At 26.5% G+C, this 19,447-nt stretch overlaps 1 protein-coding gene across 1 annotated transcript in view; it reads left to right on the top strand.

The window, feature by feature from the left end:
• Positions 1-19,447, top strand: part of LOC129616013 (short neuropeptide F) — an 87,366-nt gene that overhangs the window by 13,853 nt on the left and 54,066 nt on the right. The gene's annotated exons all lie outside the window — the stretch shown is intronic.

Below are 19,447 nucleotides of genomic sequence, written 5' to 3' on the forward strand. Positions count from 1 at the left end.
TAGAAATTGCATTGCCTGTTTTAAGGCGGTAAATTCAAAAATCAATAAATAGCTATAGACTAGATAAAAAACACAAATTATTTTACCGATTGATTTAAAAAATTTAATAGGAACATGTAATTTAATAGAAAAATTGGCGAATTATGTAATTACAACACTGCTGTTACTCCAATTAGGGATCATTCTTCTTAATTCTGTCTCATCTCACGTTGGTGATTTCTTTCTTTACTGTTCTCTACCATGTATTCGTGGGCCGGCCAACAATTTTTCTCTCTTGCGAGTCCCGCTTCACAAAACATAAGTTGCCGTCGCATGATATGGGCTATCCATTCCGATTTTTTCTTCTTTAATATTAGAATTAAAATAGTCATAAATACAGAAATTCGGCTGTTTTTTTCAATAATTTAATTAATAATTATTCGAAACGAATTCAAATTATCGAGAAGTTACTGTAGTTAACCTCCAATCATTAAAGTTATTAGATTATGTACATACGTGTATTAGTATAATTATTTTACTGTTATTCATAGCAATTATATATAGATAAATAATTGTAAAAATGAAAAAGTTCCGTATAACTTTAATTTTATAGTGGCAATTTTTGTTATATGACGTTTAAGAGTTTTTGTTTTAGTTTTTTTAACTTAATAAAACTAAATTACTTTATGTAAAATTCTTTATTGTTTAGTAATTTTTAATATTTTCACTTTGATCTCTATAATAAATTTTTTTTATTGTTTTAATAAAGCAATGCCATCTGTACCATCATTTTATAGTTGTGTTTATACATAAGTATATCACAAATAAGTGAACCATGAGTTTTACCAGGTACTAAGTTACCTTCATAATTGCGATCTCGGAAGAAATTCATTAAATTTTATTGTATGATAGTACTTATTAAACTTTTATATTGTTATTAGACATTTTCATCGGCAAAACTTTGAAAGTGTTGTCGTATTTTTAATTCTATTCATTTATTTATCCGAAGGATTTTGAATAGACAATGTCTTGAAAATTTTTAAATGTGTTATCTATATGGCAAAAGGAAGTATACGAGTATTTACGTTAGGCAAATTTTTTAAAATTTCATTTTTTTTTGTGTTACATGACTATTTTTCGACAACTGACATTTTGACAGATGTAGATAAATGATTTCGTATCACAAGATGGCAACATTATTATTCTTTTGAATAAAAATATAATCAATTAACTAAAAATGTAATTATTAATGAAACATATAAAAATTAAAAAACCATCACATGCGACGTATAATGTGCTCAAGATATAAATCTAACAAATTATAATAAATTATGTTTTTATAGTTAATTCATATTGTTAATTCTAATAATTTATTCGTTTATATGTTTTCGAAATGTGTGAATGAAATCGCTATAGGAAACAATTTTTCCCGAAGGGACTAAAAATATTTTAACAACTATAGATGTAGCAATAATTATTCATTTTTGAATGGCAAATTATTCATTTAGCGATAAAAGAACATATTAACGTTTTCTTTTTAAATTTTAAATTTTTTAAAATAAAATAAAAAGAAATGTTCAATAAAATTAATTGAAATAATATTATCCGGCTTGCATATTAAATAAGTAATTAATAATTTTCTCTGGTGTGAGAAATTTCTATTGGGAAAAACTTGTCTAAAATGTTAAGAGTAATACTCGTACATACGTTGCATTTGACCCATTTTAATCGCTAAAAATAGTAGGAAATTTATATCTCAATCACCAAGTCGGTGCTCGCATCAAAAGGTGAATAGAGTTTCAATAACTAATTGTTATAATTTTATATTTTGTTTTAAAATTAATCACTGTGCATTCTTCGTTGATATATCAAAAAGGACTTCTCTTTGTGAAGACTCCTGCGGGACGATGTGGTGATCATATATATTCTGAATGACTGTACTGCTTTGTCTGTGGGTTCGCGTCCAACTCCCTGAAAGATATCTTCTGATGTTTCTTCGGTACGGGAGTGCTATAAGTAACATATATGCGGTAGGGGAGAAGACCCGTCGCCCACATTTCTCTTCACTAATCTACAATCTAAAATCTACTTTATTTTAGCGTTTTTGGAAAAAGTTCCCGCACTTAAATAACTTTGCCGAGAAAAAAATTTTTGACAACTAATTATTTTAAAATTATATTTTTAAAACAAAAACTATAATAATTTTATTTTAGTTAATAAAAATTTCATTAGCGAAATTTACACCATTTTTATATTAAAAACAAACCTCCATTTTCGAAGATTCCCTTAAAATTCTTATACCCAATTGATTAATAAATATAAAAAAAATGTTTCACATTATTACTTTAAATATTAAAATTAAATTTAAGAATAAAACCTACACAATATTCCATAATAATTTTGCTTTTTTTTTGTTTTAATTTTCCCGCAAATTCAAATAATTATTTTAATCATACATAATGAACGAATTACTCGTATATAGAAATATTCGTATGTACATATATATTTTAATAACTTCATTATCCTTCCAACACTTCTCATAATATACACTATTAGAATATGAGTAATAAATTATATATTCAATTAATGCATTAATAATTTGTAGACAAAAAAAAATAGTAAAAATGGAAAAAAAACAGGAAAATAATCAACAAAACCTACATATTAATTTGATATACCAAAAAAAGCAGGAGAAAAAAAAAAACGAAAAAAAAATCTATATCTTCATTAGAATCCTTTTTCTTTTTTTATTATAATAACTATGATTATAATTATTATTATTACCCGCTATCATATTATTTTCCACGCTAGCGATAAATCCACTCTACATACTTACAGGGTCATTCTGTGGAAATTTAAAACATTTACATTATAGTTTAAGGAATCAAAAATATGTCACAACCTTTTGTTTAAAAATAGTCGTTTAAGCTTTGACCGCTTCTAAATATAGAAGGTATTCCAAAAACAGTTTTGGAAAATTCCTACTGGTTCACGAGATTTTAATGGCTACAGCTTACAATCGTAAAAATGTTTGATTAAATTTCTCCTCTCAGTTTATTATATCTATTTGAGTTATAATGACTGTAATTTAAAATTAGATGAATGTACGCGGGAAATTCACAAACATTTCTCAAAATTTCTATAAATAACTTAGAAGTTGATGAGCTTTGACACATTTTTAAACAACAATTTCGCTCTATTTTTAGTTTTCTTACTATATGTGGTTGATGTTTTGCTCTTTACAAAATCACCCTGTATATGTATATGTATATAGAAAAATGTTAGATCAGAGTACAAAACTTTTATGTCATGCAACAATTTACTTTAGTATTTTAAATATTTTTGATTTTAATCTTTTTTAATGTTTTGTTCTATGACAATATATAGATGTGTTCGTATATGAAATACAATTCTTTATGTAGTATAAGCAAAAAAAAAGGGATATGAAAAGCAATAAAATTTTGTTAAAAGGTAAATTCTTATAATATATTGTTCACCTTTAACTCAGGATGGCAGTATATCGCATAGATATCCATACGCCATTATTGGAGGAGCAGGAAGAAGTAGGAGAAAGAAATTGTATATGACGATAAGAAATTTGTTTTTTTTTAACTTATTTTAATGATGAAAGGATGAATATCATGTAAATTCAAGTCATATACGTAAGATGTAATAATAAAATTATTATGATCTTTATTTTAATTTTTGTTATTCTTTCTTTTGCGTTCCGTTCTAATTTTTGTATCTTGTTGTTGTAGGTTTTTGCTATTAATTTTTGCATTTTTTTAATCTTTCTTATAAAGTCATTCATTTTCCCATACTTGTTAAATTTATTTAAAATATTCTTGAAATCCTTTTTACCCCCGTTTTCTAAAATAATATTGTCTTTATTTTATTATTTAATTTTTTTAACCGCCATAAATCTCATGTAATGTGTATAGATATATGTTTGTCACTAAAATTGTCATTAAAAGTATACCACTTCGCATTAACTAAATAAATGACATAACATACATATTATATTAGAGATGCCGAATAATTAAAGTTTCTTCTATATTAGAAGTCCGGCAGAAATTGAAAAAATTGTATTTCTTTAGTTTGCTAGTTGAGTTGTTTAAATTCGATCTAATTTTTGTCACAAACGGTACAAAACGTTGTGTTTGCAAATTTAAAAAAAAAATCTGAGCCTCGATTGAAAACTTTAAAAAAATTTCCTCCATACCTTTTTCATTCGTATCGAAAATCCTTTCGAAATCCACGAAAGTGATATACTTGTGATGAATTATTTCGGCAGACTTTTCTGCGATTATTCAAAATGTGTTCGACTGGTCAATGCAACTGCGGACCCTACTGAATCTCGTCTATTCCTCTATGGTACCTGCTTCTACTCTCAATTCTGGAATGTATTATAAATGTAAAATCTCTTACATCTGCGTTTAGTATTGTTATACTCCACCAGTTCTCGCATTCCGTTAAGCCCCCTTTTTTTGATAGTTTTATTATAATACCCTTCTTCAAGTAGAACGATATTTGTTCTGTTTGCCAGATTATATCGGTTATTGGGTGCATTATATCCGTAGTTCTATTGGCGCCTTCTGCTTTGTTTTTTTGAGTCTATGTATGGCATTTCTCCACCCTTGGCGTCCTGGCTAGGCAAAACAAATTAACCTTGATGTGGGTGCCACGACACTGCCGAGTGGACGGGGACGAGAGAGCTGATGGTCTTGCCAGGGACAGAGCGGTGGTTCCCTTCAGCGGGCCGGAGGCATGCCTTGGGGTGCCCAAGACAACGGTTTTGCGTGCCCTCAATGAATGGGAGGAGCGGGCCAGAGTTGAACACTGGGATAGCTGCCTGGGTCTGTCGCACTCTAGGAAATTTGTGCCTCCCCTAGGACTGGGGGGACAGGGTCTGACCATGCTCAGTCGTCCAAATCTGAGGACATTAAATTTGAGTGCCTCTCGAGGGTCCACCTGAAAAGGATGAGGTCTGCCGTTTATGCCTGGAGGAGGACGAAACCATGGAGCACTTACTGTGTGAGTGCGAGACGGTAGCTCGCCTGCGACTGAGATGCTTCGGGAGGGGCTTTGTGACTCCGGGGAGGGTCTCGCAGCTTGATGTTGCTGCCTTACTGTGGTTTGTCAGGGGCATAGGTATAGAGTTAATGTGAGGGAGGCGTAAGGGGGAAAAAATGACATTTCTTTTGCTTGGCGGATTCAAGACTATTCAGGTGTTCAAAACACCTGGTGTTGGTGATTACTTACAATTGGTATGGTGTTCGGGATGCGTTCCCTTGTACTGCTTACAAACATATCCGGAAATGCTAAAAAACAAAGTTTCCATTAGATGTTTTGATTATTACATTCAATTTTACTTATAAACTTATTCAAACATTTCCATTACGATATTAAGAATAAGTTGCAACTGGCAACTCGAAAAAATACTTAATTGAAGTATAAGGTCGTACAAGAATATGTCAATATCTTTGCAACAACAATAACAACATGTTCTTCAATTTCTATTTATACACACATTTAATATTTCGTTAATATAGTATAAGAGAAATATATAGAAGTTATAAAGACAAAATATCAATAAAATCAAAGTTAACTACTAAAAAGAAGTTAGTAGCTAGTATATTACAATTTTTATGTATACGTGCAGTTACTCATTATAAGCATTTTACCAATACTTTTTGTTCTTTTTAACAGCTTTTTAACCTTTAGCGAGAAAGTATAATGTTTTATGTAGTTTTAGTTTTCTATTTTAATTGAAAATTGATTTAAAGGTTCTTACCTAAAACAAACACACACACGCATAAGAAGAAGCAAAAAGGATTTTAAAAATGTTTTTATAACTATCATACAAAATGTTACAAAATTTAAGTACCTAATGAATATTTTATTAACTTTAATATTGGAACAAGAAGAATTTAGTAGGGAAAAGTTGAACAATTTAAAATTTATAAGCATTGTCCCAAATATGAAAATTTCTTATTGCAAAAGTTTTACTATTGTTTTTTTCTTTTTTGAAAATTAATTACTGTGAAAGTTGTCAGGTGAAATAAAAGTTAATTATATGCAATGTTAAATTATTAATCATAATTACAAAACCAATAAAATATCTTATAAGTGAATTTATAGAGCAAAGTTCTAAGTTCGCATTATTTAAAAAAATTTTGATCGCATTATTCTTGTGGAAAAAAATACCCTCCTACATTTTTTAATTTATAAATAATTAATAAACTTGAATTCAGTAATGTGTGCGTTTATGTCATAAAATAAAAATATTTTAATTAAATAATTAATTACATTATTTTTTTTGCGCTTACTATTATGTGAACGTTATGGGAAGTGTTTCACGCCTTTAAATATTCTGATGGAAAATTATAGCATATCGGCTGACTATGCAATTTTTATTCGTAATTTATGGAGTCCTACCTGGTGATAAGAAAACGAATTTTTGTGCTATGACGACGGCCACACTCAAAGAGAAAAAGGGAGCTTTAAAGATAAAATTTTGCATAATGCTTAAATATTTTATGCGTCTTAAACTATTCAATCATGAATAAAAGTCAATTGAAGGCCTAATGAGCTACTAAGAGCTTCAAAATATTAAACAAAATCTCACTTCTTCAGCGCTTCGCTGTTTTAGAATGTATTCTTCAAAAAAGTGGTAAAACAAAAGTTTCTTGTACCATCAGGGCCTGATCGATAAAAGTGGTGGAAAGAAAAATTTTCTTGTCAAAAAGAAAGTTTGATTAATTTCCGCAGATTAGTCGGCTATATGCTTTAAAAGCCTTATATGGTTTAAATACTGGTCATTTCTAATCTTCCTTAAACTTAAAGCAACTTCGAATTTTACAATTTTTACATGAGATATAACTTCATAATCATAGAGCAACACTACAGAAATGTATACGTCTATACGTACCTGAATATTATCCAAACGTAATAGCAATTAAAACGTTATTAAAATGCAATTAGAATTTCTTTTGCACGGTCGATATGCCGTCCTACATTTTTATATATTTATCTGTTCATATCAAATAAGTAAGATTTCATTATTATATATTGCATTTTGAACTATACACAAGTGCCACCACAAGTAATTAATAAATGTGCATGTTCATACATATTCATACATGTATAACATATAATCTGCTTCTGTACACAATTTACATTAAAGTTTTCTTCATTTCAATGTTTTTATTTGCTCCTTAATATCATCTCGTCATGGTAAATAATAGACTAAGTAAATAAGTAAGTAAATAAATAATTGGTTTAATGCCTTCACTGCTAAAATATTTGACTGGCCATGAAATATTTTTACTTCTTATAATTTTTGGCAATTTTTCAAAATAAATTCAAAAAAATACTATTAAAAAATATAAAGGATGACAAATTCCTTTCCACTAATATTTAGTTTGTAGAAAATATGTATATGCTTGCCTTGTACACAATACATTTATATAAATTTGTACATATTAATAAAATGAACTTAAAGCTAGGCTAATATTTAGAGGCACTTGTGTAGTATGTACTTTATTATTAAATGAAGTGTTAATTTTGAAAGTATTAGAGGGATTAAAGCCACAAAATAATTACATATTATATAACTCTCAATACCTGTAAGGTATGACTCTCAATACCTGTAGATGAAGAGGTTGCAAAGAATGTCAAGTATGGAATAATTCGTGCGATACGGTTGGTTCCAAGTCGACGACTAAAGGATATGCTTAATCTGAACCCGGTTGACCAGGTGATAATATTAACAGGTATCTGCTAATAGCGCATTGCGGTTTCATGTGGATGGTGCTCTGTTTAACGGATGACTGACTACGGCGATCTGGTTGGTTTTTCTATACTTAAGATCTTCGAAAATTTTTCCATTGGAGGGGGAATTTCAAATTACACATTTTAAATTTCTAACACTTTTTAATTCGCTTTAATTTCTTTGTTTAATAAACTAATAAACTAATAATAGTTTAATAAACGAATATGTACGAATTTCGAGAATCAAATTATTGATTGCTGTATTTCACTCCTTTTGTATTAGCAATTTATTGATTTTCCTTTCAGTAGCTTTAATTAACAGAAATTCTATATGGGAGCAAAAATGTATTCACAATAATTAAGTTCCTTTAAATATCATACTACATATAATTTATTTTACATGCAGCCTACTTCCAAGTTTGTTGAAATATGAAATTAAATTAAAAAAAAAAAAAACAATTCGTCTGTTGTTCTAGAAATAAAGAACCGTGAAAATTTCTACACGAAAATTCATTTAAAGTTCAAAGACTTAAATTTTCTGTTTTTTCTATATTTACATCTCATTTTACAAAAAAAAAAAAATTGAAAAAATTAAAAAAAAAAGTTCATTATCCTTGTTCATTCATTAAGAAAATAAATGTTGTTTTAGCAAAATAGCTTTATTTGTATACATGTGCGTGTGTGTGTAAATTTTGAACTGTCGAACAAACATACATAGGTTTAAATTACTATTTACATTTAATTTTTTCGTTCTTTTTATGTTGTTTGTTATTCTTTTTTGTTTCCGGTAACCTATAGTTACCATAATATTTTTTTCTTTTACAATCATCTGTTAATTCTCTTAAATTGTGTGGTTTAACATTATGAAAAGCTGAAATTTTAATGCTATACATCCCAAGATCAATATTCAAGGATTGTACAAAACACAAAAATAAAGAAAATTTTATTAAGCATAAGAAGGATAATTTGAATAGGAAACAAAAACATTATGTTGTAATTTTCTTAACCGCAAGTTGTTGTATACAAACAAATCCATAGATTCAAGGAAAAAGTGACACAACAACAATGGGAATGAGAGGAAAATTCTTGCACTTTAAGTGCTTCAAAAACTACAATGATTTTTTTGTACAATTTCAATGACAATTAAAAATACAAAAAGGAAAAATATAAAGAAAATTGAACAGAACAAAAAATTCAACATAATTTTTGGTTTCTTTTTTTAATAGTGCCCCTCAATTTAATAAGGTTATCCACTTGAATTCCATATTTCAACTTACAAACACACATATACAAAATATACATTAAATATTCACATATGCACACAATCTGGAAATTTTTAAGAACATTAAACTATAAATTGGCAATATAACCCTGAAACCGCAACAGTTAAATTATACATAAAAACATAGAAAAAAACAAAATTTCAATAATCAAAATTTTGTGCTCTAAGTGAAATACTATTTTTAATCAAATATATTGTTAAAATATTCTTAAATATTTTCATTTAGAAATTTTTAATTTTAGAATACGTATATAATTGAAACATTATAGTGAAACCACGTATGTCTTTGGGTAATTTCAGAAAATTAAAAACTTTATATGCACTTAAAAATGGGGTGGATTATAAAATTATCAGATTCTTGATTTTAGTAAGAATTTCTCTATTTAATATAAAGAAATCCACAGGATGTTAAATAAAAAAATATTTAAAAAAAATTATTTAACAAGAACGTTTTACAGACGATCCAATTCTAAAGTGTGTCACAGTTCTATTTGCATGTGGTTGTGAACTTCAATATTAAGTACGGTTTTCGTATTGGTATTAATTTTATTTGTCAGTAAAAACTGGGTCTGAGTTATTAGCATAAATTTGATTAAATTATTTAGAGACAGTGCTTTTAAACTCTGGTGTATCATTTGTGTTGATGTTCTCCAAGTGGGGTACCTTGCTCTATTCTGAAATTTTTGAAGAGGTGCTATATATTTATTGTTAGTATTTCCCCAAATTTAAATTAAAGACGTTGTCGAAGCATGGAACGTATTGTAGTACAGTATGGCGTTTTTAAACTGAGCGGTATTTTTTTGTTAATAATTTTGAATATTCCTGGAAATTTTTCTCGCCTTTTCCATTTGTGATTGTATATTATTATTCCAGGTTAATTTACTTTCAATAACAATACTGAGATATTTATACATTTTAACTTTCTCAATTATAGCCTTCTTTCTTTAGTTGAACACACGAAAAATTAGATATCCTTTTCGAAAATAATAAAAATTCCAGTTAAAAATTAGAGAAGTTTGGTCACCATAGGTACAAAAATTAATTTGTAATTTCATATAAATAACATATGCGATCAATTTACACTCATTATTATAATAACTATATATATTATTACATAATGCATAGACCTACATAATTAACTACTTCTATTATGTAATATATATAATAATTATTATTCTGAACATTATTATTAACAAAATTTATATTTAAACCTTTACAGAAAACGTGTCGTGAAAAAAAAACACAAAAATATCGGACAAAATTATTTAAAACGTGACTTAATTTTGTCATAACGGTATATAATGTCCAACAAGATGTTAATAAACAGTTTAAATATGTAGAAGAAATAAAAAATTTTTTTCGTGTCCTTTTTTCACTCCATTTCTGTGCGACATGTCCTTATAAGTTACACTTAAATTATGAACTATTAAAATTTCATTATTAAGATTTTGTATTGTACTTGTATAAATGTAAAGTAGTAATTGTTATTTCAGGGGTCATTCATTCTATCTGTTATCATTGTTACTGACATTGTTTTTATTGTAATTTAAAAAAAATTTTCAAATTTAAATCAATGATTTTTACCGAGGGCTTTGCATAACATAAGTTAGGAGGTTATAATTATCGCACTAAATTTTCGCATGTTGTGTTTTGGGTTGAAACGCACTTCTCCATATAAGGGAACCGTAAATAACCTATATTTGACGGGGTGTCGGTCTTTTGATCTGCGTGTGCACGTGTGTATCTCAAGTTAGGCTGAACCGATTTTGATGAAAATTTATATATGAGTTTATTTCGGGTAGACGATGAACCTTGCGGCCGGTACACTATAGCAAAGAATTAAAATATGAACCAATGAATCCGTTGTAAAGAAGGGGACTATACATTCTAAAATCTCATTTAGAGCGAAAATTGTCTCAACTGAAAGAAAAACGCGTATAACACTTACATATACATATAAAAAATTGCATACTTTTAAGGGGGAGAACAATAATTTTGAATTCAAATTTTAATGTTATGCTTTTTAAATTAAATATAATTATTATAATAAACAAATTAATTGAATTATTATTAATATTTATGTGAATTTGATACAATATTCCAGTTGCTTATTAGATAATTATATTTAAATTTAAATATATTCCGCTTTCATAATCATTTAATGAGAAATTTCGAGAAACGTTTTCTATGGTAAACAGTTTTTTTTTTAAGGATAAACTCATGTGGTTTTATAATTAACATCACACTATGTTTACTTACAATTATTCCAAAATGAATTTCTATTTGAAGTTCTAAAATCTCTTGAAAATCGAGTAATTTAACTTAAAAAGATTTTCAAAGAGTTAAAAAATATTAAAATAAAATTTTATGTTAAAAATATTCGCTCGCATGATTATTTTAGAAACTATAGTTAATAATTTTTTATTAATTTTCAACTTGATTGAACATAAGAACTAGCACAGTTATTCTAATATACCGCATACTTAAACCTTGGTAAATTTCTAAATTGTGTGAAGATTATTAAAAATTTTTACAACCTATATTTAGAAATTGTTTTTTTTTTTTTTTAATAAAAGTTCACATGATTAATTTGCTTTTATTTTATTCTTAATAAATCCTATAAATATATTTGTTATACAAAACCTATACCATTTCAATATGTGCTTGATTCCATCGATTTAGTGTATATATGTTTAGGCGTGTAATAATAAAAAAATATCGTGTCATCCATATTAATTTCGAAAGAAAAAAAATTATTAATATAAAATTATTTTGTTTCTAAATTTAGTTGATTCCCTCAAGGATTTTTATTGTATATAAAAAATTCTAAAGCTTAAGTGTAAAAAACTATTTAATAATTTGCAATGTTTGAAATTTAAACTTATATGCACGTAGGGAGTATTGAATTTTTATAAAATGATAACTGAAAATATTATACAATAAGAAAATTACCTTGGTAGTTTTTCAATATATTTACAATTTTATATTGGATTTCTCTCTAAGCACTAATATTAATTTGAATTTATTGATTGAATTCGTAACACTTTTGAGTCCACAAAGCTTTAATCTAAATGTATTTAGAGGCAAACATTTTTTAGTATTACACAAAATAATTTAAATAAAATTTTCCTTGAATACCAGTATTCTTTGAAATACGCCATTCTGTTAATTATTTTAAAAATTTAACAAATTTTATAAAAATTTTAAGGGAATTTTTGAAATATAAACCAGGATATTTCTTAAAACATTTCAATTCAATTTAATTTGAGGAATTTTACAATCAGTCCACTGTCTTTGACCCTTTTTTTAAACAGTTTAAAATATTCATAACCTAATTAAATTTTAATATTCTGAAACTTTTTTTTAAGTACCTTCGAGCCTTTCACACTAAATTTTCAGTCAACCATTTTGTTTTTTATTTAATTATCTTACGCTATAATATTACAGTTATCCTTTTTTTTGTTTTTGGAGATAATACTCTTAATTAACAGCACACATTCAAACGTGATTTTTTTTATGTTAAATAAACATAAAAAAATTTTTTTGTCGCCTTTAAAAAACTGTGAGTGTTTAAAGCTTAACACGAGTTCTCATTTTGTGGGATTAATAAATAAAAACAAAAAAAATAGAAACTAAAAATTTGAAAATGTTACTGTGAAAGTAAAAAACGAGTGTAAAAACGAGTTGATAAAAGAATAAGAAAGAACAAAATTGAATTTGGGTCTGATTTCCTCTCCCCTTCCTCACTATTGTAAAATGGAATTACATTTGATTTTCATTTGGTCTTTTTAACACATTAAATGCTGCTTAAAAGATCCAACTCCAAAAATTTTGATCGTGCTTTAAAAAATTACCCAGCAAAATCTATTTGTGCTTGAAATTTCGACTTTCTATCTTTGAACTCTCTTAAGAGTATAACAGTTTTGTAAATCAATTCACACACGGATGGGTACATAAGCATTTTTTTTTCGAATTTTATTGGTAATCTACTAAAAACTGCACCTCTATTACTTGGTTTTTAAATTAATTCATAATGACCATGTGGTATAACAGTATAGAATAGTATAATAGAATAGTATAACAGTTTTCTTTTAAATTTCATTACTTTTTCAGAATTTTTTTGAATTTTCTTATATTATTGTACTACTACACATATACACTCAAAACAACAAAATCCATTAATAACTCATCTTAAATCATATTAATTATATACGCCATCTATTAATGGTCTTCCAAATATTTGTAAAATAAAATTTATTATATTTGATATTTTAGGTACAAATTGGTATAAGATTATTAATACTGTGTATATATATATATATATATATATATATATATATATATATAACAATATATCAGGTAATTGACAAAATAAAAACATAATAAGCTATTAAATTTATTGACTTAATTATACCATCTACATGAATATACGTACATATATATAAATTCAATGATTTTCTCTTACACTTCGTTCCTTTCCGGTTTGATTTCTTTTTCCGTACCATAATATTTCAATGAAAACAATTAAGACTACACGGAATTTCAAGGATATTATTAAAACAAAAAAAAATGTATACTTAATATTAAATTTTAAAAATAATCAAAAGAATTAATAATGAGTTATGATGAGGAATTATGGCACCAACTGGGTAACCTCACAATTTCCGTTATTTCGGTATTTAAAAAATGCCGTCGAAAAATTTTAAAAATTATAAGAAAATTTTAAAGGACCTATTAAATTGCTATAGGAGCACGAATACATACATGCACACATGTACAATTGAGCATTAAAGAAAAAGAATTTAAATTTTTGTAATTATATGTATAAAATTATGTCAATATTTATGATCCTATATATGTGTGTAAGTAAATAAATTTAGAAATGATTTATTTTTAATTCATATAGCAACAATATGATGTGACAATTAAGAGATTATTTTGTGCTCCTTTATAATTGAAATCGTTAATGATGAAAGCTAATAAAAAGAAAAATTTGTTTATGTGTTTAAAGAGGATATTTAATACTGATGAAAGGATTCTCATTTAATTTTATTTTTGGTTTTTTTAAGCAATTCCATTTTTTCTCCCACCATTTTCATCATATCAATTAGAAGTGTTTTTAGCATTATATTTTGAATTAAAGAGTCGATCAATAGCGGATTAAGGTCTTCGTATGTATTAAATAAAAGAATGAAAATTAAATAAAATTAAAATCTTTTCCAAAAGAAATTAGATTTATTGTTCGGGTTTAAGGGCAATATGTCTTATATACAAAATTTTATGTATATAAAATATTGAATATTTCATTAAATTTTTTTTTTAATTAAAGAATAAATTAGTACTTATTCGAAGTCTTATGATTATAGTTGTCTTTAATTAAAAATTTTCGTCCGCAAAATTTTGTATTTGTTTACGAAATTTAAAATTTTTGATATTTTAACCTACAGACATTGTTATACCATATTATGTTCTATTTTTGGCACGTCTTTTGCTGTAAGATGAAGGAAAAAGTAATGTTACACAAGAAAAATTTTAAATAATCTTTTAATTAATCATATTGTCTGTAATGTAAGAATTTATTAAATAATTAAGTTTTATATTAGTTTTGAAATTGATTGGGATTTGGAAAAATAAAATTTTAAGTGCTCGATTTTTGAAAAGTCTCATAATTATTCTCAAAGCAATTCATATATACTTTTAGTGTTAGATTTGATCATTCTTTATCATATGATTTAAATTCTGCATGTACACATATTCCGAAATCTCTATAAACACTCTAACTAAGTTATAAAAAAAAAATACTAAATTTGTTATCAAAAAATTCAACTAACAACTTATATTCTTCAATTAAACTGTAATTCGATTTGCGTCATATTTTGATAAATTTTATAAAATTACATTATATATTTCATAGAGTAAATTGAGAGAACTTCATTAACAACAATTGAAAATAACATTATCTATATTTTATTTTTGTTTGTATTAAAAGAACGTTTTGTTACAAAAGTTGACAATTCAAAAGAAACAAAAAAATTAATTTGCCACGTTTTGTAAAAATACAATATCCTATAAAAAATTTTTTTAATAATAAAACCATTATAGCACTGATTTATTGGAATAACATAATGTTTTTCATAAATCTTAAATTTTATTATCTATATGAGCGATAAATTAATATTATGGTAATAAAATTTAGTTAATGTTTTATGTTCACACCTTTGTTCCGCACATATAAGGCAACAACAATAACAACAGAAATGGTTTAGTGACCATAATTATAAAATATAGATGGGAAGACTTTATAATTTTACGAAAAATGTTTTTCCGAAAAAATTGTTCGAAATTACTTTCTCCGAAAATAATTTTAGGACAAATTATTTTCGGGGAAAATAGAATTTCGAAAAAAAAAATTCGGAGTTCTTTTGTTAAATTTTCGGAGAAATATTATTCGGAAAAATTTCTGAATTTTAAAAAAAAATATTTTTTAAATTTTCGGACAAATGAAGTTAATTTTGAAAATTAATAAAATTTACTTCTGATATTGCTGGAATAATTGCAATGTTGAGAAGACATGTTGAAATAATTCGGAATTTTTAACATTTTTGCACGAAATCTATGTAAATGCTTATAACCTGATTAATATTGACAACAAAACACTTTAGAACCATTACTTGTCAAGATGGTGTGATATAATTTTCGCAATGTTTCTATTAAAAGACGTTAAATTTTTGATAAATTTAAACATACATATATATGTACATGTGTAGGGTATACATATATCCTATTTATTATTATGTCAAAATATTTAAAAATATCGAGTTTAAATTAGAATTGTCAAGTTCAATATACAAAAAATTTTTATTTTTTAATGACTCAAATATCACATTAAAGAATAAATCTTTTATGAGAATATTATGACCAGATTATTTTACCGACAATCGAATATTTTATTGATCTCGTGGACAGGTTGTAGATAACAATCAACTTTATGTAGAATGGGAGTATAAGGCCATATATTAGGTCGGAAAAAAACGAATTATATAATTTTTGAAGATATTAATAAAAATATTTTTTTTTTCTTTTTTGGCAATTAAAAATATTCGAAATTACCCACGATTTCGAATATATTTTTCCCGAAATGGTTTTTCTCATATTTTTTTTTTATATGGTGTATCATAAATTTAAGAATTCAACTTTGACATTTTATTAAAAACAACATTAAAAGATTATTAGCGAATGGGAATAAAAAAAATAGAAAAACAAAAAATATTGTTGTATGTATTTGTAAATTCGGACATTTTTGCAAAAGAAAAACAACAGCAATATAAAAGGGGAAAAAGTAAAATTACAAAAAAATTTCCAATGAAAACAAAATTTTGTTCAATTTTATTTTTTTACGTACAACTTTAAGAAACATGTAACTCTTTAGATCCAATATCGCTTTCCATAAAAGGATATTCAAAAAAATTTTATATTTATTTTACTTAAAGCAACAAAAAAATCAAAACAAAGAACCCAATATCCATACATGTTTTTCTTTTATTAAAAAAAAAAAAAACATGATAAAAAATTAAATTGGAAATTAATATTTCAAGAGAAAAGCAATAAATCTTTATAAAATGTCACTTGATCCTTTACTCCTTTTCTTGTTCTTAAAGAATCACAGAAATTAGTGTAAAATTATTGCAAATAAAATAAAAAATACTTAAAAAAATTTTTGTACTTGAATAATTTAAAAAAAAAACTTAAAAAAAAATAAAAAGTTTGAATATAAAAAAGAATTTTATGGGCAAGAATGGCTAAAATATTTACCAAATTTTTGCATATAATGAGTATTAAATATCGTTAGTTATCAATTCATCCCTTTATAAATAACCAATTTGCAAGTAAGATGGAGAGGGAAAATTTGGTATAGAGGGTAATGGTGACGGGCCGGAACCATTTTGTAGAACTAACACGCAGGGTATCCTGAACGAACTCATTATGGAGGTAGAAAGGGCGATATCAGAGGTATAGAGAGTTGGTCCTGAACTGAGGCGTCATTGAAAAATAGTTGAAATGGGTAGGATTCGAGTGAGAAAGCTCCAGTTCTGTGGGAAAATGGAAGAAACATCGGTACACCTTTTTGGTGAGTGTGGAACTTCGATCCACAGCAGAAGGGAGTCTCTGGGTGGTTACGTCCCCGTTGCAAGAGAGATACGAGAAATCGATTCCTACAAGATACGTGGATTTGTCAGAAGGATAGATCACAAAGAAGCCCTTTAGGCATATATGGAAGGACGTAACCACCCAGAGGAAGGGGATATAAGTGGAAGGGGGTCACAATAGATTCACTTCGATCGCTGTACATTGTTACCCCATGTCTATTCTAATATAGTCTAATCTAATCTAAGATGAAGAGCAAGCATATATAAAAAAGGTTTCCGTCAACTTTTATTATTTAGTTTTTTATTTTTAGTAACTGAATAAATCATCCTTTCATCCTTTTAGATTTAGATGGTAGAGCATCCGGCTACAAAGAGATACGTCACTGGCCCTAATGCCACAGTTCTCTGTCTTTACTTATTCCTTTGCGTACCTACATCTCTTCTACAGTCATATGAAGAAACTTTTATTGCTTACTTCTAAAAGGCAGACTTTCATTATTCTTCATTTTACTTTGCCGAATATACCCTATTTTTCCCTATTTTACCCCATCTACAGTTTTATACTCCTCTTTATTTTATTTACATTAAATTGTACACTTTGATATATGTTATAAAATTTATTATTTGAAAGTTTATCTTCAAAGTTTTATCTCAAAGGACTCACATACGTTATATGTACCCTTGAATGTATGTGAGTGATGCAGCCATTATTATATTTAATACACTTCTGATCATTATATTTTATTGTTATATAAATTTTTAATTTAATAGCATTTTAAAACTGTCATTATGAACTTATTTTTGATTAAGAGTATGTGACAAAGACAAAGTAACTTTATCAAATAAAATATTAAGTTCTGCTAAAGCGTACATACGGGATATATGCATAATATAAACATATAAAAGAGGATTCTAATATGAGAGCTAATAATGTTGTGTATGAATTTTATGAGTATAAAAAGAAAATCAAAAATATATGGTGCGTTTTACATTTGGCTGTTAATATTGGACTCGTCATGTTGACAGCACAATTGTCATACCTCACTGTTTTTTCATATTATTCTTATACCCGCACCATTAAGAGTGGAACTGCTATAACAATTAGCGCTCAGTCTAGTGTCTTAAGCCTTATCCCGAGAGCCACATTTCTGATGAAGACGAGCACTTTTTCAGGGGGAATATTCCACAATGATATGCCCACCAGCGAGGGTTCACTCAAAATTTCCTCTTATGGATCAACGCTCCATACTCATTCTTCACCTGTTAATTCCCAAGTCCAGTTTACTTATATATTTCTTAAGCCATCAGTGTTCCATAACGTTGTACTCACTGCTTAAATGAATAAGTTAAATTCAATACTGGAATTCATTCAAAGATAAAGTTCGACGGAATTTCACATGGAGAAGTAAAAATATCTAACCGATATGTTCCAATAATTTCAACGATTACATTGTAAGTTGTAGTTACAATGTATGTAGTAGTGTAACATCCTTTCCAACAAAATGTAAATAAATTTTCCTAAAATTTGTAAATTTTCGATTAGTTTACCATTGAATTAAATTTGATTACCGCAATCATTATTTATTTATTAATTATTAAATGTAAAATATTGACTAATATTTATTATATTCATTTATATTAATTAAATAAAATTATTTTATAAATTTCACATTAAACTGCATTGATTACATACACAAACCCGTATACAATGTAATATTGACATCTATATTTACTATTAACACTTTTCATATATTTTATGCTAGTCATGGTTATTTTTGTACATAAAGAAAGAAATTTTAACAGATGTACAAATTTTATTCATTGAGTAAGGATCATGAACAAAAAAAAATCATTATATTGAAGCGATTTATAATTTCTCATAATTAATTTTCATGTTACTTGTGGTTCAGTTAAATGTTATATGTTAATAATCGTGTACATATTGTAGTTGTACTGTTGGATCTGAACACTATATTCACAAATTTATTATATAAAGACTGTTGTTATTATTATTATAATTATTATTATGTTGAAATTCATTAATTATCTGCAATTATTACACTAAATTAACCTTTATTTAAAGCATATAAACAATTAAAACTGGTATATTAATATAAGAACTTTAATTGAAAAATTTTACTATTAACTCTTATACTCGCATATGGGTATATACTTTAAAATAATGTGAAATTATTCAAAAATTCCTACTTTAAAATAAATTATTTTAAATAAAAATCAAGTTAAATTAAAAATATATAGATCAGAA

The sequence above is a fragment of the Condylostylus longicornis genome, unplaced genomic scaffold (genome assembly GCF_029603195.1).
Source record: "Condylostylus longicornis isolate FDR11 unplaced genomic scaffold, ASM2960319v2 ptg000005l, whole genome shotgun sequence".
In the NCBI taxonomy this organism is placed as follows: Eukaryota; Metazoa; Arthropoda; class Insecta; order Diptera; family Dolichopodidae; genus Condylostylus; species Condylostylus longicornis.